Source organism: Notechis scutatus, chromosome 1 (genome assembly GCF_049901735.1).
Source record: "Notechis scutatus isolate UNSWTSFEM ecotype Mainland chromosome 1, rNotScu1.2, whole genome shotgun sequence".
In the NCBI taxonomy this organism is placed as follows: domain Eukaryota; kingdom Metazoa; phylum Chordata; class Lepidosauria; order Squamata; family Elapidae; genus Notechis; species Notechis scutatus.
The window spans coordinates 102677382-102704010 of NC_142009.1; the positions used below are offsets into that span (position 1 = coordinate 102677382).

Consider the following 26629-nt stretch of genomic DNA (forward strand, 5'->3'; position numbering starts at 1 on the left):
GAAAGCTAATTTTTTGTACTTTTTTCCTTTTTTTCTTTTACTCTTTTCTTGCATTTTTAGCTCTGATTTATTCCTTTTTCTTTTTTCACCCTTACATCATATTAGTTTGTATTAGTTTTATCTTTTTAAAACATTTTAATAAAATTATATACCATATTTTTTGGACTATAATATGCATCGAACCATAAGACGCACCAAGGTTTAGAGGAGGAAAACAAGGAAAAAAATAGTGGGGTTTTTTGCCTCCGAGGGCTCCCATTTTTGCCTTCCCTGGTATCCAGAAGCACTCTGCGGGCTAAAATTGGGCTTGTTCTTTGCCTCTGAAGGCCTCCATGAGTCCTGTTTTTGCCCTCCCAAGCATCTGGAGACCGAAAACAGGATGTGCTGAGGGTTTGGGAGGCCAAAAATGGGCCCGTATTTGCTCTATAAGACGCACAGACATTTCCACCCACTTTTTGGGTGGGGAATGCGTTTTATAGTCCGAAAAAATACAATATGTGTGTGTGTGTGTGTGTGTACGTATATGTATATTATATTATGTATATATTATATACATATTTTATAAGTTATATATTATGATATAAATTATGTAATGTTATTAAAACTTTTAAAAAGATTTTAAAACTAATACAACTAATTTAATGTAAGAAAGAAAGAAGAAAAAAGGAATGCTGGACAGTATTATGCATTTAGGAAATAGAAATCAAATAGGCAAGTAATGGGGAATACCTGAATTGGCAAGAGCACTTATGAAATTCAGTAACTGATTGCCAACTGATTATGAGTCAGCAGTGTGATCTGGCTGTGAAAAGAAGCGTATGCCATTATAGGCAGAACAGTAAGCTGAATCAATAGTATAATTATGAAATCTCATAAAATAATAGCTTTTATTTTATTTTGTATTATTCTGACCCTTATGGAAAATGACAAACTGGAACAATTTAGAGTAGGGCAACAAAGATGATTAGGAAATAAGACACAACATTCTTTGGAGAGGAAATCTTTAACTTTATAAAAAGCCAGAGAGAGAAAAGAAAGAAAGATAAGCAGGCCAGGATCTATTCCATATCATTCCACAGTGAGGGATTTAAATTATATAAAGACAGATTTTGATTGAAAGCTAGAGAAAATTTCTTAGCAGTCAGAACCAAATAGTTAACTATAGCAATGATTGCCTCCTCTATTTTTGCTGAATGTGTGAATTAGGGGTACATTAATTCACTGGGGCGGGATATTAAATTAAATTCCAAAATTGAGTCCCTTCTAACTTTATGATTCCAAAATATTTTCCATTAAATGAGTCCAACACTATATTTCCTTAACGTGGAGTACCTTTTTTTTCATTCTACAAGAAGGGAGATGCACTTGAAATATCATTTTAATGTAAAGCAACAAATGTATAGAATTAATGCTTAAAGTACTATATTAAGATACACACACACACACACACACACACACACACACACACACACCCCTCACCTACAAACTTTTCCATAGACATTAACTGGATACATATAACATAGAATAATAGAGTTGGAAGGGACCTTGGAGGTCTTCTAATCCAACTTTCTACTCAAACAGGAGACCCTATACTATTTCAGACAAATGATCGTATGGTTTCTTTTTGAAAGCCTCCAGAGATGGAGCACCCACAACTTCTGAAGGCAAGCTGTTCCATTGGTTGATTGCTCTCACCATTAGGAAATTTCTCCTTAATTCTAGGTTGATTCTCTCTTTGGTTAATTCTGAAACTGTGAATCTCACAACCCTTAAAATACCTGAGAAACTGAATAAGGAAAGATTTCTAAATTCTGTTCCAAGGAGCTTAGTAATGTTGCCCATATAAATGAAACATTGAGTTTACAACATTATCCCATTGCTGGAATATTCTATGATGCACTGATATACTATTTAATATATTCGGGACTGGTCAACATACAAGTTGTTGTGAAAAGGATTATTTAAAACTGTGAACTCTAAAACTATGAGAAAGAGAATTCCTAAATAGCAAGCATTTTAAACTTGTAATACAAGGAAAGATTATGCAGAAGCATATGTCTTTAATGAAGGCATACCATATGGTGTGCTATACATTTTTAGAATCTGAATTCTCATTTCTAAGGATTCATTTTCTATATATTGTTCTTTATGTAATTATAAAAGCATATATCCCACCATTGTACCATGGGGGTATATGTATGTGTGAGTGTGTGTGTGTGTGTTTATATATATTTGCATCTCTATTTTCTCAGCTCGAAGATAATTCTCTTAAAAGAACTCTCTCATCCTGTTTTTTCACTGCTCTTGAGGTGAAAACTATAATTTATTGAAGGCCATTAGACTCAAACTTCATACACTCAATAATGATTTTTGTAATTATGCCGAGAAAAGATTGCAAAACCCTTACAGTGAGCTGCTAATTATTCTGAGCCTACAAAAAGAACAATAGATTAAATAATTTGTCTGTATGCACCAGTTATAATGCTTGATAAGAAAAATACATTTAAAAGCAAAATCATGCAGTATTTAATGCTTCTTTGAAGGATTTTGTCTGCATATTAATTAAAATGAATCTTTACACTGTGGATTTATATTAGAGAATTTCAAGGATGAATGTATTGAGAGTATACTGATACTACATGGAATTAAGTGTGTGTATGTATGTGTGTATTATATATACACACACACATACATACACACACATAAAAAGGTCTTTCTGAAACTGGTGATCAATTTTTTTCATGACAAAAATGGCAGTTGCCAAATTTTTAGATTTTTATGGATGTAGAAACATGCAACATGTGCATTTCTTCCTTTTTATTATAGCATTTACTAATATTGTTGATAACTCTAGTCACACTGTATTTTATAATAGAAGATATTTTGTCCATATGTTTCAACTTGTTACTATAGCTCTGTGATACCAACCAAAATCTTAATGCTATTCTCAGTTATGTTGTCCAGTTTTTTATTGCCTGTATTTGTTAAATATTTTGATAATATCGAGATTAGACAATATTACAATTCAGTAGATGAGAAAATTTTATTTGCAATTACAATTTCAAACTTATTTCCTTCTTCATGAAGATGAAGTGAAATTCATAAGCACAATTCGAATAAAGTTTGTTTTAAAAAAAAGAAAAAAGAAAGCCATCATCACACTTAAATTCCAAAGTTAAATCAGAAGTATGAAACTGTAAAGTTTACATTTGGAAAAAATAGTGAATGTTGCACTCTACTAGTTAAAAACAATAAGGTGTCATTTCTAAAATAAGGTACTCGTATCATTATTAAATTAAATAATTATTTAATTAATGTATCAATTTCAATTACATATTTCAATTAACATATTTCATTTTCAATTACATAATCAAAAGTTATTTTAAGCAATATAACTGCTGAAATTCAGCTGTTTTAAAAGTGCATATATTGCCTTCTTTAAAATTGTCAACTATTGGATGATTTAGAGCAAAATTCAGGGAGAGTAAAATATAGTGTACAATATTACAACATGTAATCTATCTGCCTGCCTGCCTGCCTATCTGTCTGTCTCTCTTTCTCTATCTATCTATCTATCTATCTATCTATCTATCTATCTATCTATCTATCTTTCTTTCTTTCTTTCTTTCTTTCTTTCTTTCTTTCTTTCTTTCTTTCTTTCTCCCATTGCTTCCTTGGGAAATAATATCATTTCCAAATGTCTAATAATTAGAGGTAAGAATGCCAAATACATGTAATGTATATCACTGACTGAATATATGAAAGTGATGTCAGGATATGTTTATCTAGTTGTGAGGTTGCTATATGATGTTGTAAATAGACAGCTCTGAATTTAATAGAAACAGCACTGATTTAATTAGATCTTTTCTGAAATCTGGAGGGGAAAAGATGTTTCCCCAGTCTTATCACTGTTGGGCCAAGCTTGAAGTTTGCATCTTGGATTGTTTACTAATTTGCTTTTCAATTAATTTAAATTTTAAACTCAAACATTACTTACTTCTCTCTCTCTCTCTCTCTCTCTCTCTCTCCCTCCCCCCGTCCCCCTCCCCACTCTCTCTTTGCCTCTTAGACCATTAATCTGATTTGCTGATATTGTTGATACAGGAACACCATGCAATGCAGGGAAATAAAAACAAAGCTATTTGCAATGCTTGACAGAATAATTCAGTGAGGTGTAGAATTAGACCATAGTGTGGGAAATGTCTTTTGGTGCCAGGAAAATGCTTCTTGCCGAAGATTAGCTTTGTGCTACTTTTTCCATTTCTTTCCTTTAAGTTTTTAATCACAATTACAGAATGGAGGAGAGATGACATACTCTCCCCCCTACCCACACCTATCCATTAATACAGGATTTTGTTAATTATTATTTTCCAGTCATATAAATATTCATTTACAAATTGCTCTCTGTCTAACACTGTTCACTCTTTGAAACTTCCATAACGTTTAGATGAGCCAACAATGGAATCCGATATAGATAGTTCTTTCTTATGTTCAGCACAGCAGAAAAGAGATAGTATAGTATGATTTTTAATCTTTTTCACTTTTTACAGTACATTTAATTTGGAATGTATAAATGGAAATAAATTAACTATAGCCTACAGCAGTAAACATTTATTTTAATCAGTACAGGCCCAGACAGACAATATTTGGCTGTCTTCTTCTATGCTGCCTCTTCATTTCATTATAAAAAATATTGTTTGATTGGGAGGGGGTTGTGTTAAATTCTCCATAGTTTAATCCATTTCTCTGCATCCTGTCTTGCTTCAAGCCTTTCCTGAGTAAAAGAACAATAATAAACCTCATTATCACTTGAAAATGTAATCTCTAGATCAAAGCTGGCCAGTTTTATTTTATTTAACAAAAGTACTATTACTTGTTTGAGGAATGCTTCCTTATAGTAAATATTTTTTCTCTCTTTTCTACTTTATTAGATTGGAGAAGTCTAATTTTAATTGTGGGGCACTTGATTAATATTCCACTTAAAACAACAACAACAATGTAATCATAATTTACTTCAGTTCAGAACAGAAAGCAAATGTACTTAGCAATCTAACAAACAGTGATTGTGTTTTAAAGATATAAAGATATGAAGCTTTGTGTTTCTATAGTCAATACAGTTAACTAAGACCAGATACAAAATGGAATTTCAGTGCTGATCCCTGGCTCAGTGTAGGCATTCAGATTAAAGCATCTTCAGTAAGATACTGTCTGCTCTTGCTGCTATATTTTATCTAACGTTTAATAACGATCTGCCTTCTGTGACTTAAATCTATTATTCCATATGATACACTTTGGAATGATAGAAAATAGGTCTTTTGTGTCATGAATCTTCAAATTTTTGAACAGTCCTTTTGACCTTCTAACTTTTTTTCCTATGAATTCTCTAGGAATAATTCAGAATAATTTGGTCAATCTTTCATCTTTTTGCCCTTTTCCAAACTTGTTTCAGTTTCTCTCCATTCTTCTTAAAACAACCCCATGAGCTGGCATAGTATTCAGGATAACCTAAAGCAGGACTGAGCGGAATGATTTGAATTTTTTTTTCATTGGTGCAAAATTTATTTATTTATTTATTTATTTGATTTGCCAATTGTTTACAAGATAATAAGTATAAATGTATACATAGTTGTGAATACATGAAATGGTTACATATAAGAAAAATAAAAGAATAAGAGAAACAATAGGACAGGGACGGTAGGCACGTTGGTGCGCTTATGCACGCCCCTACAGGCCTCTTAGGAAAGGGGTGAGGTCAATAGTAGACAGTCTAAGGTTAAAGTTTTTGGGGTTTGGGGAAGAAACTACAGAGTCGGGTAGAGTATTCCAGACATTGACCACTCTATTGCTGAAGTCGTATTTCCTGCAATCAAGTTTGGTGCGGTTTACTTTGAGTTTGTATCTATTGTGTGCTCTTGTGTTGTTATGGTTGAAGCTGAAGTATTCATTGACAGGTAGGACATTGCAATGTATGATTTTGTATACCATGCTTAAGTCAGACCGAAGACGGCGTAATTCAAGGTTTTCTAGTTCTAGAATTTCAAGTCTGGTGGCATAAGGTATTCTACAGCAGAGTAGAGAGTGGAGAACTCTTCTTGTGAAATATTTCTGGACTTTCTCAATTGTGCTAATATCAGATACGTAGTGTGGGTTCCAGACTGATGAACTGTATTCGAGTATTGGTCTAGCAAATGTTTTGTATGCTCTGGTTAGTAGTGTGATATTACCAGAGAGAAAAGCTACGTAGGATTAGGTTAACAACTCTTAATGCCTTTTTGGCTATGTAGTTGCAGTGTGCTCTAGCACTTAGATCATTAGAGGTGAGTATTCCAAGGTCCTTTATAGAGCTTGGGTCATCAACAAGATCTTGACTATTCAGCTTGTATTTTATTTTCTGATTTTTTTGCCAATATGTAAGACAGAGCATTTATTTGTTGAGATTTGAAGTTGCCATTTGTTTGACCATTTGGATACATAGTCAAGATCTTTTTGTAGGGTAGCAGTATTGTCTGTGGTATTGAACAGCTTTACATCATCAGCGAAGAGAACGCAATTGCTCTTAATATGATCACAGAGGTCGTTTATGTAGAGTATGAAGAGAGTTGGTCCTAGAACACTGCCTTGGGGAACACCACTATTGACAGGTATTGGATTTGATAGGACGCTCCCGATTTTGACCATTTGTTGTCTGTTTGACAGGAATGCTTCTATCCAGTTATTCAGTTGTCCAGAGATACCATAGAGATTTTATTTTTAGGAGTAGTTTGTCGTGTACCACTGAATCAAAGGCTTTACAGAAGTCTATGTAGATTGCGTCTATTGTTTTGCCCTGGTCGAGTTGTGTCGTCCATATGTTTTTGCAGTGTAAGAGTTGCAGATTACAGGATAGTTTTTTCCTGAAACCAAATTGTTTATTGGAGAGTAGGTTATTTGTCTCTAAGTGAAGGATGATGGATTGGTTAATAATTGATTCCATGACTTTACAGGTGACGCAGCATAAGGAGATTGGCCTGTAGTTTTCAACTAGGCTTGGGTCTCCCCTTTTGAAGATGGGGATGACTGTGGCTTGTGACCATAGGTTAGGCAAGGAGCTGGTTCTGAAAGATTTTTCAAAGATTATGCTTAGAGGTTTGGCTATGGCAGTGGATAGCTTTCTTAAGAAGTAGGCACATATTCCATCTGGTCCAATAGATAGAGATGGTTTGAGGTTGCGTATTGCTTTTTCAACATTGTCTTCTGTGAAATCGATATGTATTAGATCATTGTTGTTATCTGTGGTACGGCTAGGAAATATTGGGCATGATCCATTGCTGTTTACAAATACTGAGCCGAAGAATGTGTTAAAGATGTTGGCTTTAATGGTGTCGTCGTTGCAGTCTTTACCATCAGGTCCTATCAAGGGAGGGATGGACCTTGAGTCTTTTAGTTTGTTGTTTACAAAATTGTAAAAAGCGCGGTGGAATTGGTGCTTAGAAGGTTTTCCTCTTGTTTAATGTGATAATTGGTGCATTCGGTCTTTATCTGGTGGCATAGATTTTTGTATCGGTTTTTGAAATTGGCAACGTGACCAGATTTGTTTTTCCGCCAGAGTGATCTCTTTTTGGATTGAAGTTTCCTTATTGATATGGGTAATCTGCTTTTTGTTTTGTTTTGGGAGTTGTTGTTGGTACATATAGTTTGATGACTCTTTTGACTTCAAGTAAAAATATGTTATAATGGTCTTCAACGGTATTGCATCCAGTGAATAGAGATTGCCAATCAAGGGATGAGAGATCGTTGTCTATAAGATCATAGTTGCCTTTTTGAAGTTACAATAGGGGATTACATCATTGTGGTGATTTTTGTGTGGATGTATGTTGAGACAAAAGTCGATCATATTGTGGTCACTACTGGAAAAGGGTTCTTTAGATTGTATTCCGTAGATTAGGTTCAAACTGTTGCAGAAGATGAGATCGAGGCAGTTGTTTAGTCTAGTGTTGTTGGTTACTAGTTGTTCCAGTCCCAGATTTGTAATAGCATTGTAGAAGGTTGTGTGTATGATTTCAGTTGTACAATCATTTAGGTCCAGTTAATATGAGGTAGATTGAAATCACCAAGAAGGATAAAAGGGTATGGGCAGGATGCAGCCCATGTTAGTAATGTATTTAGCTTGTTTACATGTTCGATGTCATAATCAGGTGCTCTGTAACATAGTAAGAATCGAATTGTGATATTTGAGGATAGTTCACAGATGATGGTTTCAGGAAGGGCAAACTCCTGGGTAACTTGGATATTTTTAGATGTAAGGATTTTTTATAGAATATAGCAACTCCACCTCCTCGACGATTTTCACGATCTGATCTGTAAACATGATAGTCTCTTACTGTGGTAATGGAGTTGGGGAGAGATGCATTGAGCCATGTTTCACAGACAAATATAATGTCGAAGTTAGCCATATTTAGGAGGATGAGAAATTCAGGTATTTTATTCACGAGGCTTCTTGCATTGAGTAGTTTGCATTTAAGGCCGGCAGTAGTTGGAATTGAGGTAGTTGGGCGTGACGTGCCTAGTCTTGGGTGATGGTGGATGGGTTGAGGTAGGGTTGTGGTTGAGGGTAAAAGCTGAGTATTGGGTTGAGTGGTTTACTTTTGATACAGTCAGCATGGTAGTCAATGTACAGGTCCTTCTCTCCATTATCTAGACGGTTTTTGAGTTCGATGCGGAGTGCACGGGAGCGGGCACGTTGCTGTATGGTTAGGTCAGGGCGCAACGGAGGTTCTTATGGATGGTGTTGGTTTTGGCGAGTGAGTTTATAGTATAAATGAATTTACGTTTGCTTGATTCATTTTTGCAAATGACCCTGCACAAGCGTGGGGCCACAGAGCCATCTCTATTTTTGAGCTCTCGGTCAATGCGGGAAATGTCAAGTATTTCATCAGCGGAGATGGTTGATGCTTGATAATTTCTGATGATGTTTCGGACAGTTGAGATGTCATCATTGACATTGATGTCTTCTAGACCAAATAAGATGGCGTTTGGGCGTTTCCGCTCACGCTCAAGGGCTTCTCTGATGAGAATTGGGATATCAATATTTGTCTGGGTTGTGTTTATTTGTGGATTGGGTTGTGGATTGGATTGTGGTTGATTGGTAGAGATGTGGTTAGTAGCTATTGGATGTTCAGGTTTTTGCGTTGTGTCCTTTTTTTCAAGGTTGGATATTCTTTCTTTTACGGCGTCCAGCCTTTTTTGGAGCCCTATCCTGCTGCTGTCTCATTCAGTTTGCAGCCAACCATTAGAACTTAAAAGATGTTTTTGTAATAGTTTCTATTCTGTTCTGTTCTGTTCTGTTCTGTAGTATTCTGTTCTGTCTTGTCCTATTATTCTCAGTCCATTTCTCTTTCACTCTAAATTTTATTTCTCTGCTTCAGAGTTTCAGCCAGTTTTGTGTCATCAACCAAATAAGCATTCTTTGTTGAGACAGCTTTTCATTCATATCAATAGTAATAGTGATAATGATAGTGATAGTAATAATGATTTAAGATCTGTGCTTTATAATTCACAAATATCAGTGTCAGTTATATAGCGTCACTAGTAGTTATTAGTTTCTTGGATCCTACCCACCCCATCCATTTTGACAATTCTTTTCCATTATCATTTCTCAAAGTTAAAACACAAAAGTTTAGCCAAACCATAAGCAAATACCTTTAGTACCTAAAGGACAATTCATTTAAACTTGTTTAAATACATACTGTATATATTTCCTCTTGAAGTTTTTGTTAGTCTCAGATTTCAAGCTTGCCTTTTCATAGTTTTCTGATAGAAACATATTTTGGACCCAAATATGGATCCAAATAAGAGTTAAAATGCTTTGTTTTATTAATATCTCACCCTGGGCAGTGGTTTTTCAACTGTTATATTTTGTTTTATTTTTTAAACATATATTATGGAACACTTATTGTTATTTTTAGCTTCCTTCACTAATCTCAATCTATTCTGAGGCAAAGGGTTTTTTCCCCAACAGATGTTGGTATAATTAAAGTCATCCATTGCTATTGCTTCATATATTTTGGGGGAAAAAATCTTCATTTGCTTTTGGAAGTTATCATGTGCATTTGCTTCTTGACTGAGCAGGAAATAGTAATCCCCAACGACAGTTTTGCTATTATTTGTCTGCATCTTTACTTGTTTTCATTGAGATGCTGTCTCTAATATTGCCATGTTCATTCACTTGGATTTTTGAGATGGACTAGATACTTTCAACATATAGAGTAATTTCCTTACCTTTGTATTTGTTCCTTTTGAATAAAAATTCAATTATCTTTCAATGGTACAATTACCTAATAATTCAGAAATGTCACAAACAGTTTAGAAACATCCCTTGCTTCAGGTTTATAGGTTTGATCCAGAGCTCTATCACAAATAAGATAGCTAACAGTATAAGAAAATAATTGTGATATGTATTGGTAGTAATTATTACTTCAAAATTGCTAATTCTCTGACCTCAAAGTAACACACTTTATAATGAAATATTAAAAACTATAGAAGACCTGAAAATATTTTATAAAATATAATGAAGCAACTGAGGATAAGAAACACAAAGAATTCTGGGAAAGCAATATTTAGAAAATGAATTAGTAATCTGCTTCAGTTCCTGTCTAAACAAACAAGATAATTGCTATTACTGAGGCAAGATGATGAAATAATGTGAAATAAAATTGAAGCAGCTCTTTCAAATTAAAAAGGAGGCAGTGAAGAATTCATAAGATGTAGAGTTGTAATTGCAGGAATGTTCCAATCTCGGATGACAAACCTCAGATAAAGAATGTTTACAAGCAAATACAACTCAGGTAAACAAAGCCACTAATCTAAAGGAGGATTAGAGAGAGGAAGTAAACATATGTTAGACTTTAACTAGAGATAATTAATTGTATGGATTACTGTGCTAAACAGTAACCAAAGTTAAGCAGTAACCAAAGTTAACCAGTGATGGAGGATAACTAAAAATGTGTATAAATGCAAGACTAGACTCCAATAAAGATCATCATGATTCAGTTGTTCATGATCAAACAACTTGACTGCCTCGTCAATACAACATGTGGCGCATGAACAGGGACCCTCTTACTTCGTCCGGCAAGGATTTGGTGCACCTTCAACCCTTTGTGGTTTCTTCAACCTTTTGGTTTCTGTAAGTATGGGGTCTTCGCTTTCTGAGGAACAAAGGAAGCATGTAGATGAATTAGGCTATTTGTTGAAGAAAAATAATACCGAGGTACCACAGAGAAATCTCTTAAGGCTGGTCCAGGAGATTGCAGCTCAGTGCCTATAGTACCCAGAAAAGGGGTCTTTAAAATTAACTGATTGGGAACGTATTGGGAAAACATTGCATACTGAACCTCGAGCAAAAATAGAAGTTTTGCATGTGTGGCATTTATGTAGGCATGCAATTGAAAAATTTGGTCACAATGAACTTTCTCTTTTAACACCTCCACCTTCACATTATACTAATGCTGTCATTTGTCCCCCTTCTTCACCTGAATATATGTCTTCAATTCCCTCAGCTCCTGCAGATACAGAGCAAAAGCCTCCTGACTCTATTGTTCAGTCTTCTTTTCAGAAAATGGTAGTGACTTGTAAAAGGGATGCCTCTGTCTCAGGAACAGAACTTGCAGAATTACTGTCTGTTTGTCCAGTACAATATCGTCCTGGTCAGGGGCCACAGCTTGGACTGCAAGTAGCAGAATGGGAGGGTCTGCCTTATCAGATCTTAAGAGAGTTAAAAAAAAAGGCAGTTACAGACTATGGGATTAGTGGTAATTTTACAAGAGGACTTGTAGAAGGAATAAAAAATGGTTATACAATGATCCCTGAAGATTGGAAGCAAATATTTCGCATGATTTTAACATCCATGCAATATGTGGTTTGGGAGAGTGAATATATGAGACATGCTCAAGCTGCTGCTTTAGGAGGGGGAGGAGCATATACACTTGAGCAGCTATTTGGTTCTGGACCATTTGGTACAATTCCTACTCAAGTTGTTCTTCCTCCAGCTACGTTAACTATTGTTTCTGAATGTGCCTTTCATGCTTTCCTTAAGGTACCCCAAGCTGGAGAACCTAGAGCAAATTTTTCAAACATTCGACAGAATGCCAATGAGCCTTATGCTGACTTTGTTGAGAGTCTGTCCAAAGCAATTAGACAGCAGTTTGATCATCAGGAAGCTGCTGGTGAACTTCTTCACCAGTTAGCTATTGCAGATTGTAAAAGAGCTTTACAGCCGTTAAAGGCTACTGCTCATTACACTCTGGCAGATATGCTGCGAGTCTGCCAGGATATTGGATCACAAACTTATAAAATGCATATGTTAGCAGCTGCTATTCAGAAAGGACAGCGACCAATTGGTAACTGTTTTAAGTGTAAGAAGCCTGGCCACTTTCAGAAGGACTGTCATTCTACACCTTCTATGCCTCAGAATTGTCCTTCTAAGAAGTGCCCTATTTGCAAAAAGGGATTTCATTGGGCCAATCAATGTCGGTTTCAGTCGGGAAACTTGCCAATGGGTGTGGCACCCACCCAGAATCCAAAGCATGCCTCTCCCATCACTCTGACTCCTCCAGCAGTCTCTCTCACTCATACCCAGCCACAGCCGGTAGCGCTGGGATCGATTTAATCACTCAAGAGGAAATTGAGTTTAAATTTCCCATGGAAGTTAAAATAGTTCCATCTCAATTTAAAGGTCCTCTTCCTTCGGGATTAGTTGGCTTAATTTTGCCTCGTTCTTCTGCACACAAAAAGGGCTGTTTTGTTGTGCCTGGGGTAATAGATTCAGATTACACTGGTATCCTCATGATTCAGATTTGGGTGAATCTTCCTCAAGTTCTTCCTTCTAATTCTTCTGTTGCTCAATTGCTTCTTCTTCCATATGAAAATCCATCTCCTGGTATAGGTAATCGTGGGGATGCAGGATTTGGATCAACTTCTTTATCTGTAGGCTTACTTCATCAGCTGAACTCCTTTCGTCCTTTGTTAACGCTCTTCCTTAATAAACAACCATTTCAAGGGTTATTGGATACTGGAGCCGATGTTACTGTCATCTCCTCGTTACAGTGGCCAGTACAGTAGCCAAAAACGACAGTTTCTTCATTGTGGGGAATAGGAGGTTCTACAGCTGTTTGGCAGAGTGTTCAAGAAATTAATGTTACAACATCTGCTGGTAAGTCCTTTTTCCTACAACCATACATTCTAGATATTCATACTAATATTTGGGGCCATGATATCCTTTCTCTTCTTAATGCCCATTTGATTCTTGATGATGGCTCTTCCTCTTAAATGGCTCTGTTCTACGCCGGTTTGGGTGGAACAATGGCCATTATCAAGGGAAAAACTTGCTGCTTTACAACAATTGGTTCAAGAACAATTGGCTGCTGGTCATATAGAACCTTCTGCTAGTCCTTGGAATACTCCTGTTTTTGTTATAAAAAAGAAAAATGGGAAACATAGAATGTTGCACAATTCCTCCATTCCAAGTCTTCCTGAATTACAAGTACAGAAATCATATACATTAGTACAATGGCAAAAATTACTTGGCATTATTAATTGGGCACGCCCATTCTTCTACATTACAACTGGTGATATGTTGCCCTTATTTCAGTCTTTGAAGGGAGCACAATCACCAGGCGATCTAGTTGTATTAACTGGTCCTCAAAGAACATACCTTCAAGAAATATTGAATAAGTTTAAGCATCGATATGTGGACAGGATAACATCCTTAACAATAGGACTTTGCTTAGCTATTCTTCCCACTACACCCTTACCCACGGGATGTCTTTATTCTAATGCGTCCCCGCAAGCGGTCAACATTCATGAATGGATTAATTTGTCAGCTACTCCGCCTAGAAACATTTATCCTTATCAATCAGCATTAGAGGATTTGATTATTTAAGGTCGTAAACGAGCCTTACATCTTACAGGACAGGATCTCATTAGCATAGCTTTCACTCGTACAAAAGTTGAACATGAGCATTTGATGATGATTTCAGAATCATATCAGATAGCCTTTTCTCAATATGTGGAAACTTGTTGTATTCTTTACCCAAGGATCCTAGAATAGTGGTTACTACTACTTTAAATCGGCCTTTTCTTCCATTTTTGTGCGAAATCCTATTTCTAAAGCTCTTACAATCTTTACTGATGGATCACCTACAAGGGGTGTGGTTGTCTGGCAGATTCAACAACAATGGTATTCTAAATTTACTGCCACACAGACTTCAGCTCAACGTGCTGAGCTGGCTGCTGTGATTTTGGCTTTACGATTGTTCAATGACCAACCTATTAACTTGATTGTTGATACTCAATATGTATATTTAGCTATGCAATCTCTTCCCTTTTCTTATTGTGCTCTCTCTTTGGATAAGAATTTGTTATCCTTGTTTTTATCTTTAAAGAATAGTTTGGAAACTCGCTTGTATTCTTTGTATGTAGAACACATTCGAAGTCATACTCCCTTTACTAATGCCTTGACTGAAGGAAATCGGAAGGCAGATGAATCCTTAAAGGATGTTGCATCTTTGTTTGCTGATCCTGTTGCTAGTCATTCTTATTTTCATCAAAATGCCAAATCGCTTGCAAAGCAATTTAAAATTTCATTATCTCAAGCCCGGGATGTTGTCCGTGCTTGTCCAGCTTGTCAGCAACTGGCAGTTCCCTTTCCAATGGGTGTCAACCCATGAGGAACCCAAGCTAATCAAATTTGGCAAATGGATGTAACTCAATTTTCAACCTTTAAGCCATACTGTTATCTTCATACGTCTATTGACACTCATTCACACTTCCTTTGGGTTACTGCTTCAAAACATGAACGTACTTCAGATGTTATTTCTCATTACCTATCCTCTTTTGCTGTAATGGGTCAGCCTTCTCAGTTTAAAACTGACAATTGCCCCGCTTATATTAGTAAGGAATTTCAAACCTTTTGTCAGAAATGGAATATTACTTTAGTGCACGGAATTCCTTACAACTCTCAGGGTCAAGCTATAGTTGAGCGAGCTCATCGTAGTTTTAAGTCATTGTTTCAGAAACAATTACAAACTGAGTCTGGCCCTTACCATCTGCGAAAGATTCAAAATCTCATTGCTGTAGCATTATATACTTGGAATTATTTAACCTTTTTAGATTGTCTTGCAGACTCACCTGTTAATTTGCATTTTCGAACTACTGAATCTTTAGCAAGGCCTTTGGTAAAGTATCGCCAAGCTCCAGATCCAACCTGGAAAGGCCCTACACCGCTGATCACCTGGGGTCGTGGTTATGCCACTGTGGAAGATCCTTCTACTTGACAAGCAGTGTGGGTTCCAGTGCGCTGTATTCGTCTGTATCATGGCATGGCATCAGGGCCTTCACAGCCCGATTCCAGATTTCAATCTTCATCTGAACATGGAAGTCTGTCTTCCAAGGTCGACGCGCCTGCAACCCATCACTTGGGGCCAGGTTAAATCTACTACATATCAAGCTCAACAACAACTGCAACAGGCCTCATTACCTCAGACTCCTGAAAATCTTGCTGCTGTTTTTGCTATTATTACTGCTAACTCTGTTACCATTTTACTTTGTATTTTCTTGTTATGGTTAATGGTATTTCTGCTCAAAATGACACTTTTGTGGTTCGTCTTAACCCTAATTTGTGGGTTCGTCATGCCCAATACATGTTTATGACCCATGGCACAAATATTACTTTATACTATGAGCCCCCAATGGCATTTGGACAAATTTCTTTTACCCCTAACTTGATCGTGTCTTCTACATTTATTGTCTCACAACTACAATCTATTTCACACTCCTGGCTATTTTCTACACCCCCTATGCAATTGAATTCTGTCCGTTGGCGTTACTTGAAAGTTAGTCAATTTTCAAGGGGTCTGTGTTTCTGTTGTCACGCTAAACACACTTGGCTTCATAATTGGTCTGATTATGATGCTGCTCAGCACATATTTAAAAAGCTAGGGAATTATAGTTATTGCTCTGACTACTATTGGTTGTCAGGTACCTTTAATTCTTCTTTGCATGGAATTAATATAGCTCCTGATATGTATCCTGACAATTTTCCTATTTTTAATGCCTCTGATCAATCTAATACAGGATTGATATGCACTGGTTGGCAGCTTAAGGATCCTAATATGTGGTTCTTTTTTGATAAATATGCTACTAATGTTCATCCTCAGAATTATCAATGTGCAACTATAGGTTATTTTACTCTACCTGTTCAAATAGGTACACTCCCATCAACTCGACAGCGGCTTTCCTCTTTGGGGCCTACATGTAATGATGAAGTCATTATTGATACACAATTGTCTTCTGGTTCTACATTTGGCCGTGCATTGGCAGGGGCCGTTACAGGAGTCCTTACTCTAGGCTCTTATCCTGGCATAATTGCTCAAGAAAACAGACGATCTATTCTTGGTCTCACCTGCAGACTTGAAAAATCCATCAATGCTACCGCTGCCATTATTCGTGATTTGCAGCATGAAATAGAAGACTTAAATCAAGATGTCTTACAGCAGCGTTTTGCCATAGACTATCTTTTAGCCCGTCAGGGAGGGTTCTGTACGTTAGTTGAATGTGCTGTGCATTTTCATTCTTTGAATAAAACTATTGAGGATGAGCTTGCCAATTTACAATCATACATTCAAAATAATATCCATGCTCATTACTCACCTTTTGAGTGGCTAACCAATTGGCTCCCTGATTGGTCTTAGCTCAGACAGTTTTTCTTTTATGCTATAATTATTATTATTGTACTAATTGCAACTTGTTGTTTTATTCAATGTATTCCAAATTTATTCGCATTGTTTCGTCCTGCTTCCCTCTCTTAATCCTCTACAATTGCGATACATTCATAAATCTTTGAATCCTCCATTTAAAATAAAAAACGAGGATATGTAGAGTTGTAATTGCAGGAATGTTCCAATCTCGGGTGGCAAACCTCAAATAAAGAATGTTTCCAAGCAAATACAACTCAGGTAAACAAAGTCACTAATCTAAAGGAGGATTAGAGAGAGGAAGTAAACATATGTTAGACTTTAACTAGAGATAATTAATTGTATGGATTACTGTGCTAAACAGTAACGAAAGTTAAGCAGTAACCAAAGTTAACCAGTGATGGAGGATAACTAAAAATGTATATAAATGCAAGACTAGACTCCAATAAAGATCATCATGATTCAGTTGTTCATGATCAAACAACTCGACTGCCTCGTCAATACAACAATAAGAGATGTCAGAAAAGGCAATGCTACAGTCATACAACCACTCCAGAAAATGTTATGAAAATGAAGCAGCTTCTGTAGAGACTCCTTGTCAGGCTATGAGGCATTTTAATTTAAAATTTTTAAAAATGTTCAAAAAAACTCCAATGGCATGGTTCTTTTTTAAAAGGAAATTGAATTTTGTGAAGGGGAAAGAAAAACTCTTTAAGAAGATTTCTTTTCTCCACCAGATTGACTTATACATTAACATCCATTGGGATCTTGGGGAGGGGGAGATAACACCTACACTTGAGTAGCTTGTGTGATCTTTTATTTGATCTCCTTCCTTTTCCTTCATTCAGGAGTAGAAATGACTCTTCCATTTATGCTTGGGTCAAATTGGAACTCACTATGAATACGTATTTGGAAGAGAAATTACACTTTTAGTGCACATGATATTCATATGAATGTGAAAGAAAACAGTATAATTTCAGCCTCTAGAAAGCCCCATCATCAATATTATGTCATTTTACTATAGTATAATTACAACCTCATATCTAGATCATTCAACATTTTTCTTCTATCTCTTTTTCCCATGTATATAAATATCTCACTACGGTTGAGCATGAAATAGAAACACTGTGGGCGAGGGGCTTAGAATTTGAAACAAAGCAGCTCAATTTGGTATATTTATTTAATGTCTTAAGAGTTCTTTAGACAGAAGAAAGTCAAAACTTCATGAGTATTCTGATAGAATAAAAGTTGAAAATTCTCTGCTCTGGCTAAAAGAAAAAGCTGAAATGATATGTTAAAGGGGAAAAGGGAATGTGAAAGAAGTTTCTTGTTCCCTCTGCTTTTGTCCTGTGATTTTTAAAAAAGTTCATCCATTGCATGTTAGTACTAAGCACTAAATACCATATACGCTCTAGGTAAACTTTATATGGTTTTTTTTTAAAGCCTTTACAAATTATCAAAGAAAACAGTAGAACTAGCCATGACATAATTGCTTTACAGTACAAAAGTGGCCATAGAGTTGAATACATCAAGAGAAGTATTGCATAGGCCTTTTTTTTTTTTGAATTGACTAATTTGACTGTTCACCTTGCAGAACACAATATTTGCATTTCCTATCTGAAATCTGAATAGAATAACTGTGTCTATAATGCATAAGACTGCACAGTTCACATTTCTGAATCTGACCCCATTATTCCATTTTATTGCAGTCAATGGCAATAAATATGGTAGTGCTGTTTATTTTTCATTGGCTGCGTTGTATCGATAGATTTTTTTTTAAAGAATACCACAAGCGGATTGTGGAATGTCAAAACACTTGAAAAAATGTTGAACAAAGTTTGGAACAAATGGATTGTTTTTGTTCGTGCATGGGATAAAACCTGAAACATTCACAAAACATTCAAAGCAGCTATTTTAAGTCTGAAATACTTATCAGAATTAGGAAAAAAGTCAAAATGTTGACCAAATGGTATAAGATGGAGAGCCAATTAGTGGCAGTAGTAAGGCACCAAGCTAGAAACCAGGAGACAGTGAGTTCTTGTTCCAGGTTCCACATCAGGTCAATTGTTCACTGTTATCCCTAGGAAACAAGCAATAGCAAACCACTTCTGAAATCTTCCCAAGAGAACTGCATTTTCTTGACCAGCCCAAGAGTCCATATTTCCAAGAGTCCACATTGACTTGAAGGCACACCTCTCTTTGAGAACTGATGTTAATACATCAAACTTCATAGAAATAGAGATAGCAAACCATTTAGAATTCATTTAGTTAACGTGTTATGCTATCACATGACTCCGTGTCATATTCTTCAAATGTTTCCTTTTCCATGATATTATTTTTTCAGTGGTCTTGTCTGAGGTAGAGCATATAATTGAAATGTACAACTGTACTGTGACAAATGTAATCATATGATAGAATTATTTCAGAGCAGGAAATTGAAGCAAGTTAGACGGTTTTTTGGCCAGTCAGCTAATCAGGACAGATTTGACAGGCTAGCTATGACAGCACAGATAATTTCATAGATTGGATATTAACCAATTTGAGAATGTGGATAGCAGGAGCCAACATTTATGATGCCATTGTAAGGCTTCTGATCTTTAGGAATTCTCAGTGTAATCTTTTTGACTTCACCTAGTATAAAAACCCAGAAGCTGAATACAAGGAGAGTCTCCTATATAGAAATTACTCACCTCTCATCCACCCTGATAGAAGTTTGTTGTGAAGACTGCAATTTTTATTTCTTTATTCCTTTAAATTATATTTATACCTTTTTTATTTTTTTAAAATAGTCCAGACTGGATTGCCTCAGATTAGGAATAAAATGCTATAGTCATTTAAGGCATAATATATCTATCTTTCAGCATAGTGTGTCAATACATGTTTGTTTGTTTGTTTGTTGGATTTATTCAAGCCAACCCAACTCCAAGAAGACTCTGGGTGGCATATAGTAGGTCTAATATATATATAAAACAAAAGCACATTAAAAACTACATTATTTGCCAAACACATTATTGGTGTATTTGGCAAATGTATACAGTCTTGTTTTTGATTGATGAAACTGCTTTCATGTTGAATAACTTTTCTTTCAACAACATAACCTAGCATACCCTAAAACAGGGGTGTGAAACTCAAGGCCTAGGGGCCAGATTTGGCCCACGGGGTACTTAGATTTGGCCCACGGGGCCACCCTGGGAACAGCAAAGGACCAGCCCACAGTGCCTCTGCCAGAGAAAACAGGCTTCTTGAGTTCTGTTTTTGGCTGTGACAACCTCCCGCAACCCTCTGCTAGCAAAAACAGAGTTCCTTTTTCTCTAACAGAGGGTTGCAGGAGGCCGTCACGGCCAAAATGGAGCTCGGGAGCCTGTTTTCTCTGGCCAAGTGCTCGGGCCACCCCAGGTGCCCCCAACATGAGTGATGTTGAGCTGGGCATGCACACCCCAGCCCCTGAGATCAAAGACAACCCTGATGTGGCTCTCAATGAAATCGAATTGACACCCCTGCCCTAAAGAAATTACTTTGTTTTTAACACACACATCAAGCTACACACTTCTTACAATGCACTAATCCCGTGATGGTGAATCTATGGCACAGTGCCAGAGGTGGCACACAGTGCCCTCTCTGTGGGCATTTGAGCTGTTGCCCCAGCTCAGCTCTGCCGTGCATACACGTTGCATGCCTTCCACCAGCCAACTAGTCTTCGGGTCTCTGCCGTGCATTTGCAGGGGGTGGGGCACATGCTGGGGGCGGGGCACATGCATGGGAATGCACGGCACAGCTGAGGCACTTGGTGCTGAAAAGGTTAGCTATCACTGGACTAATCTATTAACTTGCAGTTTCTTTTTTTAAGTCCTTATGAAAGAGCTAATCATCCTCCCATATATAATCTAGTTCTAATTTTTCTGTCAATGCCCAAAGCAACAAGTCATCTAATATTAGGATATAGGTTGGATGCCATAAAGCTGACAAGATGAGAGTATTTCTTCCTATTTGTTTGCTAATGAACAATATCCATACTCATTTCTATGTATTTATAGGAGCTTTCACCTGCTTTAATTATATGTATGGACCTCAAGCAATGTAATTTTTATAGACTGCACCAATGTAATTTTTATAGACTGCATATTTGTATTTGTATGGTTTATATGACGTAGAATTTCTGTCATCTCTCTCTTCACCACCACCACCCATATTCTCTGCATTTATCAGGATGAACAAACGGTTCTTCATGTAGCTATGAATATAATTGCAGATTAGAACTTCTTCTGCATCTTAGCTGTAGCTAGCTATCTCTTGATTTAATATTTGAGACTAAGGTTAAATTTTGAAAGAGCTAGGTGCTTGCGTTCCAATCATAATGTTGGTTCAGCTTGTTTTCATCACACTAGATGCCGATTAAGTTACTGATTTCATAATTATAATTTAGCACATTAGAATTGATAATAAATGTTGTCTCACCAAAGCTAAATAATTATTATATAGAAACACAGTTTTTCTTTCGGTTGATGTATTAAAACAGAAGTTTGCGAATAATGTATTATTCAGGATTTTTTTAAAAAAACCATTGTAGCAATTTGTTCTATGTTTCCTACCACTTACAGAATTATTTGTGAATCAGAATATTTGATTTTTTTAAACCATTTCTATCTATGCCTTATCAAATGTACAAAGACTACAACGCACTAGCAGATAAATGCTTTTGTCAGTTACTTCCTGCTTCAAAAGAGTGGGGCAGGGTCCTATAACTTTACTGCTAGTTATATTCATTAACCAATTTCTCTTTATAAATACCTAAATATAATTAGTGCTGTGTTCTCAAATTAGTGAGATGTTTACTTTAATATGTAGTCAATTAAGATTCCAGAAATTGCCATGAACTGTGAATCTTTATAACCCAGAGTGAAAATGATTCAGAGAAAGGAGTTGGATTTTATGGAAGAAAGACACAATGGAAATAGTTAATGGGAAAGGGAAATGAAGGACAAAGTATTAATGATTGAGGAAATAGCATTCAATGGGGCAAGGGCATTTCAGCAGCAGAATAGTAATTAACAATCCCTGGGAACTATTAGTGAAATCTAAAATACGCTACCATTTTTAGGAAAGAGGAAATCTAATGCTCTGAATTAGTCCTTTCAATACCCTGTAGAGTGAAAAATTTGTGAACTCAGGGGCTGAGTTTTGGATAAGTGTGATAGGATACTTGTCAGTTCCACTAGGTACACTAGATCAGGAAATCAATTACTAAGGAAGGCTAAAGCTATTTTATTGAAAATCCCGCAAATCTGATGGTGCTATACTTCCTCTCCATTCTGTAAATGAAACCTGAACTCAGGTAGCTCAATAGTGTTTCTGTATAGGACAGGCAAAGACTTTCAGGGAGAAGCAATGTTCAATCAACTTTCTCACATCTGTAGTTTTTTCAATAATCAGTGATGAGCAGAGCATTTGACTTCACGCTTCCCACAAGTATAAAATCATACTGTAATTCCCAAATGCTGTTCTTTGTCTGACCTCCAGCCAGAGTTCTGCCAGACACATACTCTGGCATGCATAATAAACTTGATCTTCTGTAGTTTTTGCATTCTTGCTATATTTTCCATTCTATAAGGAATAGAAGCATTATTCCAATCACCCAGCACAGATACTGTCTTCATATTTGTGTTAAACAAACTGCATGGCCATTCCATAGTTGGCTGTGGAATGGCTGTTGCAACTCATCCATATTTTAATATTTCTCCAGTTACTCTTACACTTTCAGCCTTAGCATGTTTCAACATTGTCACAGCATTTATCTGCCTAATATCTTAAGAACCAGGCAGCATGGAAATAAATGTATTATTTTATTTTCATTCTTTTTTTTTTTTTTTGAGGGGAGGAGGCTAACATATGTAGCATTTATTCCTTATCATGTCACTATCATTCAATTAAAAAATCTTGAGTTTTCCTCATTTTCATTTCCATTTTTCTAAAGATGCATTATAAAAAAATGGTCTATCTCACATTTTGTACCACTCATTACTGCTATATCAGTAATGCAAGAATACCAATTCTTGTATTCTTCTATCATAAACAATCAATTCCAATATGCTTTTATTCTTTATTTTCTGTGTGTAGGCATTCAAAACAAAAAGACAGTTTTTGTGCTGATATCTACCAATCACCATTCTCCTTCCTTCTTGTATCATCTCTCTCTCTCCCTCCCCCCCATCCCATTTCTACCCAGCTTTTCATGTCACCTAATGGAACAGTTTTCCCCTTGGATCTCATTAATTCAAAATGTTGCATCATTTTCCCCAAACCTTATTAACATTTACTGGAGTGTAACACACAGCAATCATCAAACTATGGGTTCTTACTTTCATATACACTTGCAACAACCTCACACTTTCTGACTTAAGTTTTAGCCTTTTTATTCATTTTCTCACATGCATTCATCACCTCCATTCCATAAAATCAGAGTCTTACATTCCTCAAATATTAGGATGCAATTCTTAGGTAGAGCTTTTCTTATCAAGGTGGACAGTTGTGACTGAATTATCCTGCCTCTCAGCTTTAATGGAGCAGGAGTTATTTATGTAATGTGAGCTAAAAATATTCTTGAGAAGAGGTTGGGGTTTTTTTGTAAAAAGAAATCCATCTACTTTTCATTTAGCTTCTTTGCTTCTTAAATACTAAATTCAAGATTTCTCTGGAAGGAAACATTTAAGAAAAGCCTCTTTTGTAAAGCACAGATAATATTTTAAATGTAGACAGCCTTTTCAGAAGAGAGGATAATAAATGCATATGGAAAAGCATACTTTTTTTAAAAAAATGAGCTTGTATTTCAGCAGCAACTCATTTTCACCTAATCACCATCCCCATTTTTAAACTAAAGGGAAGAGAAACTGAACTAAATTTCTGTAGCAAAAGTTCTGAAAGCAATGAAATGAAGCATTTAGAAAAGGAACACTGCTTATCCCTTAATTACTTCTCTCCCTGGTTCCTAGTTTGGCATTTCAAATGCATGCGTACCAGAAGGTTGTTGCTGAGTTGAAAGATATTCCTAGAATCTGAGACAATTTTTCAGAAGATTCAAAAATAAGAACTAGTTACTTTAGCAGACTTACCCTGGATGCTATCTACTACTAATAGTTTCAATAGTTTCTAATAGAAAAAAAAATTGTAATAAAAACTCCAAAGCAGGCTCTTTTTGCCTTTATTCATCATAGTGTTGTTGAGAAAGACTACAGTGTAAAGGGACAACAGAAAAAAAAATTGAACTCTTTATGTCTCCCTTTGATTACAAATATTATAAGGTACCTAAGCATGCATTAGATACGGTATAAGCCCTTTTCAGGGGAGGAATCAAAACTACTAAAGGTAACAAAAAAAAAGGATATTCTAGAACAGTGATTCCCATTCAAAGCAACTTCCAGATGTGTGTATTTCAGCTTCCACAGTCCTCAGCAACAGCATGCTTGCTGGGGACCCTGGGAATTCATTCCCACAAATTTGAAAGTTGCAAAGCTTGGGAAATATTGTTCTATGACATCTTGAGAATCTGTGAAACAAATTATAGAGCTCTGATTGCATTTTCCCTAGCAGAAAGCTTATCCCACAAATAAGGTCAGTGCTAGAAAACAAACATTCCACAAGACCCCAATTTTTAAAAGGGAACTAAGGGAATCTGAGGAATTATAATGCATTCAGTTTAATGTATATTATGGAGAAACTGGTAGAAACAATAATCAAATAAAAACTATGCATATAGAGATACAACCTTGCTGAAGGCAAATCTGCATTAATACCATGAAAGTAAGATTTGCCTTGCCAATGTTCTGGGGAAGAAAGTTAGGAGATTAATTAGCAATAGAAATTTTTCTCAATGGAAAAAAGTAAGAACTCCCTAAAGGATTTTAGTTAGGACTAGTGCTTTTTCACTTCTTAATTTGTGCTTCAGTTTATGTTTCAGTTTATTAATAAATTATCTGGATCTAGGGCTACGTAGAAAACATTTGCAGATCATTCACATGGTAAAAATGATTGTGAAGAATTCTGAACACACCAGAAGTTTTATTTGGCTAAGTGTGATTACACATACAGTATAAGAAATTTGTCTCCGATGCATAAACTCTCAGTGTACATATAAAAAACAAAGTAACATAATCATAATAATGATACCAATAAGAGAAGGTAGTAGGAAAGATGTGAAGGATAATGGTGAATGGTCAACTGAATGTATTTCTTGAGCTTCTGATGTCTATGAATGTACCAAACCAATGTGCCACACATAGCTTTGAAAAATACAAATACTGGAGATCAATATGAAAGAAATTGAAAATAAATCTGAAAATATTGAAATGTCTTTACTGAAATTTCTGGAATCTGGAAAATTATTGCAGGTATCACCCCATATGGGAAGAAATAGTACAACCCCAAAAGTATAGAAAAGGATAACCTAATTGAAACTAAGGCTCAGCCAATCTCATTGTACACATATTGTACTCTGATAGTAAAAGTAATAATAATAATGATGATCAGAGGGTTTGAATGTTTGTTTTATGAGAAAGATCTAGAACATTTTGGATCTAGATGAGCAAAAAGGCAACTAACATGATCAAGATTTGTAAAATCATGCACAGCATGGAGAAAGTAGATAGAGATGTACCTAGGGTAGGATATGGTAGTGGAAATGGTGGTGGGAATAGTGGAAATGTTTCAGTACTATCTGACAATGACTTTGTTATCTACGGATGATCTTCTGCTTTTTCTCTTTTGAAAAAGATACCTTGAAACCACTATTTAAGGATATCCGTAATTGGCATTGGCATCATAGTTTCATTCTTGGAGCAGTGGTGTCAATGAAGTCATCAAAACAGGAAAGATAGTAAACTCCACCGTGCCTATGTTATGCACATGCAATATATAAAGAAACAGGTCTTCCTTAAGATTCTAGGATTGCCATCTTGCTTGTTTTGACACCCTTTGCAGATGCCATGGGGTCAGAAATTCTATCATGGATTGATCTTAAGTCCTATAGCTGCTGAACACTGGTTCAAAGAGACATTTTAGCCATATATTTAATACTCGTATCCAATTTGGATTTCGTAATTTTAAATGTAATAAACCACCTGCATTCAGTTAAAACATCATTACAAAAACAGTAACAGTATAATTTTACAAAGTTACTAGTTGAATATGGGTTGAATGTCATCATAAATTCTTTCAACACCTCCCCCCCCAACAGAACATAATTTTCTCTATTTAGCATGATCATGTCATGGGGGAGGGTGTAGAAATACTCATTGTAAAACCACTGATACAATATCATGAACAATTCTTTTCAAGAAGATACAATTGGATGCCAAATCAGAGCATTTTACAATATCTGTAACTCAGATATACAGTTATTATTGTTCTGGATGTATGTAATTGCATTACTCAGAGTTACCTTTTCCTCTTCTTTTCTACAGCCTTAAGAAGTCAGAACACAACTGAGAAGAAGTGTCTATGTTTATTTTCCGTTTCTGGACACCTTTGTAACAAATCATTGGTCCTTTACGTAAATGCTGAAGACTTTTAAGCACTGAAGACCAGCAGACATAAATTTTGCCTTGAATATTCGTGATCAAAACTAGATGTATCAGATCCTTTGGATGAGCAAAAGGATAAAAAGGTTAGTGATACTCTGAATGCCTACAGTTTCAATATTTTGTATTTCTGCATATAACTTGCCTATGCTTTCATTTACTGTATGCTATAATATTTTCTGAGCTACAGAAAGGAAAACCTAGCAGGATTTGTTTTTCTTTTTCTGGAGTATTTGTAAAGCAGTTGAGGTTGAAAAAGCAGGAAATAAAGGACAACCAAGAGCCCGGGAGGGCGGCTGGGCCAAACAGAGCAGCAGACATCGAACTGGTTTG

At 36.0% G+C, this 26629-nt stretch overlaps 1 protein-coding gene across 8 annotated transcripts in view; it reads left to right on the forward strand.

Moving 5' to 3' along the window:
* Positions 1 to 26629, forward strand: part of HS3ST5 (heparan sulfate-glucosamine 3-sulfotransferase 5) — a 197260-nt gene that overhangs the window by 50749 nt on the left and 119882 nt on the right. For all 8 annotated transcript variants that reach the window (XM_087973260.1, XM_087973238.1, XM_087973246.1 and 5 more), the window contains one exon: positions 26180 to 26382. The gene's annotated coding sequence lies outside the window, so the exon portion shown is untranslated. The remainder of the gene's footprint in view (positions 1 to 26179; positions 26383 to 26629) is intronic.